The sequence below is a fragment of the Crocuta crocuta genome, unplaced genomic scaffold (assembly GCF_008692635.1).
Source record: "Crocuta crocuta isolate KB4526 unplaced genomic scaffold, BGI_CrCroc_1.0 scaffold578, whole genome shotgun sequence".
NCBI lineage: Eukaryota > Metazoa > Chordata > Mammalia > Carnivora > Hyaenidae > Crocuta > Crocuta crocuta.
Genome location: NW_027527442.1, coordinates 972,285 through 975,654, shown reverse-complemented (window position 1 = coordinate 975,654; position 3,370 = coordinate 972,285). Strand labels below are relative to the sequence as shown.

Sequence of the window (3,370 nt, the reverse complement as noted above, 5' to 3'; positions counted from 1 at the left end):
GGACGTGGGGCTCAAACTCATGAACAGTGAGATCATGACCTGAGCCAAAATCAGATGTTTAACTGACTGAGCCATCCAGATGCCCCAAGTTTTTTTCTGTGTCCAATATTTCACACTTATAATATGGTCAATAAACAGTGGAAGAAATATCAGATATGACCCAGGTCTTTAAAAAGTTGATAGCTAATCATCTACTGCTTTAAATAATTGTGGATCAAAATAGATAAGATAGACAAGAAGTTTTAAAATCACAAAAAAAACTTTTAATAAACAGGACATAAACATCAGATAAAGTGAAAGATTGTATGGTGGGACCAGACTCCCTTCCATTAAACAGGCTAGTCTTATAGACCCTGGGGATATTCTTAGAGACAATTTTGCATTGTCTTATGATTCTCTATTTGACTATAACTTATAAATATAAAAAAAGAGAAAAACATACACACAGAAAATGTATGCAATATGTAGTTAAAAGTTAATCGTTACTAACTTTGAAGGTGGCTAAGAAGTACGGGCTTGCAGTTTTAAGATAACTAAGTCCTGGGGATGGAATGTTCAGTGTGCTGACTATAGTTAGCAATACCATGTTGTGTATCTGAAAATAGCTGAGAGTAAATCTTAAAAGTTCTCATCGCAAGGAAAAAAATGTGGTAACTGTATCTAAACTTAATATGCAAGTTATTTTGCAGTCTACACATATGTCAAATCATTATGCTGCACACCTAAAACTAAAGCAATGTCTTTTTTTTTTTTTTAACTGGAGAACAGTACTTTTATTCTTGAAGTTTTATACTAGGAAGTCAACATTTAATTTAATAATCCATTGTTCACAACTGATGTATAAAAAAACTCAATCCTTAAATTGTACATCAATATCCTATGACTTCATATTTCATCGCTCTCCTTCAAATCTGAAGAAAATGATTAAGTTCCAAGACAGCACAGTCCCACTGACATAACAATTAGTCCAAGTCCTACACTCATGAGAATTAAGAATAGCCAGTATCAAACTGGCCTGAGACCTGATTGTGTTCCTGGCTCAGGATACCTGTAGTAAATTTGTAAATCCACACTACAACACAAAAATAAACTAGGAAGTATATGTCATATAAAAATTTTTCTCAGTAGAGTAAAAATTAACATTAAAATGTTACCAAATTTCAACCATATTATGGTGTTTTATCCAATTAGCTTCAAAATGCCTCATTAACTGTGAATCAAATGCAAATAAGGTCATATATGATTTTTTTTAAGTTTGCCCAGCATTTCAAAATGGTTATGGAATTAATATAACCTTTAAAATGTCAAAGTATGCTATACATATTGCACTTTTCTGCTAGGCTGGGCTAGTATCTTCCATGGCAAGATACTAAAACTACTGAATAAAATACACTTTTAAATCAATAGGTACTTGATTAATTTCCCTGAAATTATCAATATCGTTACCAAAATCTTCCAGGATTTTGTAAGATTTGATTCCTTAAATACAGTTTTAAAGTTTAACTTAAGGAGGGAAAAAACCCTCATATATTTGACTTTTTATGTCCTTATTTTGGTCCAATGACCAAAGAGAATTTTAAACAAATTATGCTTTGTGTTTCCTGACTTAATAAAAAGCTATAATTTTTATTATCCAAATTAAGAAAAATTACACTAATTAAAAGCTATTAATTTTGAAATGTCTATGTATGTATGTCTGTAGGTCCCCTTAGAACCTTTCCAAACTTTTATAATCAAGAGATTTAAATCAATTATATACTAGAATCAAATTAGGTAAGGAAAAACTTATTTTGCAAAAATAAAATCACTTCCCAATATGCTTGACAGAAACAAGCTATTCATTTTCATTTGTGTTCCATTGAAGACATAACTGAAATCTGTCCAATGGTTTATTTCCAACTGGTCCACTACGGAATTCTTCGGAATGTTTTAAGATTGGCTGTAGCTAGAGTTCTGACTTCCATTTGGACCCTGCTCTTCTTCACTGTTTGGAGGAGGTTTTGGTTTTGGCATCTTACTAAGAATAGTTGCCATCTCTTTTCTCTCATCAAAATTCTTCCACTGCTCATACAGTTTTAAAATCACCCTGATTATTTCCAAAATCTTCTCCATATCCACAGAAAGTTCAGTAAACCACTGTCTGGCATCTTTCTGCTGTACAACACAGGCTACATGTAGACAAGCTAAAGCTCTCATGAAAGGAGGATACAGTAGGCAAAGATCCGTTCTGTAGGTATCATTCACTATCCTCCATGCAAGGGGAAGCAACATGTCTTCTTGGCCCATGTCCTGCCAATACTGGAGCAAAGTTCTATAAGGATGATACACTATCAAGCAACAATCCATTAGTTCTAAAAGATAGAATTCACATTCTAATATATGATTCATCCTATAAGGAAATTCCTTTGGAAAGGCATATGAAAATCTAGTTTTTAACACAGAAGTAGCAGCAGCAATCAATCTTGTATTTGAAACTGCTCCAAATTCCTCTACTTTGGATGCCAAAAACACACATGTAGGAGCCATTAATACAGGATCTATACTTTTCAGAGAATACCTGGCATAGAATCTCTTGAAATAGACTGTAGCAGTGGCAATAACTTGTTGTCTTAATTTAAGATGTTCACCTAATGCTTGAATAACATTTGTAAAAAATATTTGTAATTTCCAATACTCTTCTTCTGAGAGAAACTTTAAGTCCTTCTGGCGTTCCTTCAACAAATCTTGTTTATCCAAAATCCACTGCAAATAATGGGAGCTCTGCCAAAAGTTCCCTGCCATGGAACACAGCTTGCCCTGATAAAAAAGCACCAGCCGGCGGAGTGGCCCGCGGAGCGACCATAGACACAACCCGCCCGGTAACTGCGCTCCTGGATCTGATCGGCTCCGCTCTGCTCCGCTAAAGCAATGTCTTAAGTACATTGTATCTCAATAAAAAAAAAATAAAGAAAGAAAGAACTATGAATGGCTCATGGAACATAAGAGTGGCAAAAAATAAAAAGTAAAACTATCTTGGGGCACCTGGGTGACTCAGTCGGTTGAGGATCCGACTTCAACTCAGGTCATGATCTCACAGTTCATGGGTTTGAACCCTGCGTCTGGCTCTGTACTGCCAGCTCAGAGCCTGGAGCCTACTTAGGATTTTGTGTCTTTCTTTCTCTCTCTCTGTCCCTTCCCCACTCATGCTTTGTCTCTCTCTCTCTCTCTCTTTCTCTCTCTTTCTGTCTGTCTCTCTGTCTCCATCTCTTTCTCTTTCTCAAAAATGAATAAACATTTAAAAAATTAAAAAACTGTCTTTAAAAAAAATGTTAGTCATGACGTGCTTGGGTAGATCACTCAGTTAAGTGCCCCACTCTTGACCACAGCCAAG

The 3,370-nt window shown here is 35.2% G+C and overlaps 1 pseudogene; it reads right to left on the bottom strand.

The window, feature by feature from the left end:
• Positions 1–1,130: 1,130 nt before the first annotated feature.
• On the bottom strand, positions 1,131–2,842 carry LOC144229045 (cyclin-C pseudogene; annotated as a pseudogene).
• Between the last annotated feature and the right edge of the window lie 528 nt (positions 2,843–3,370).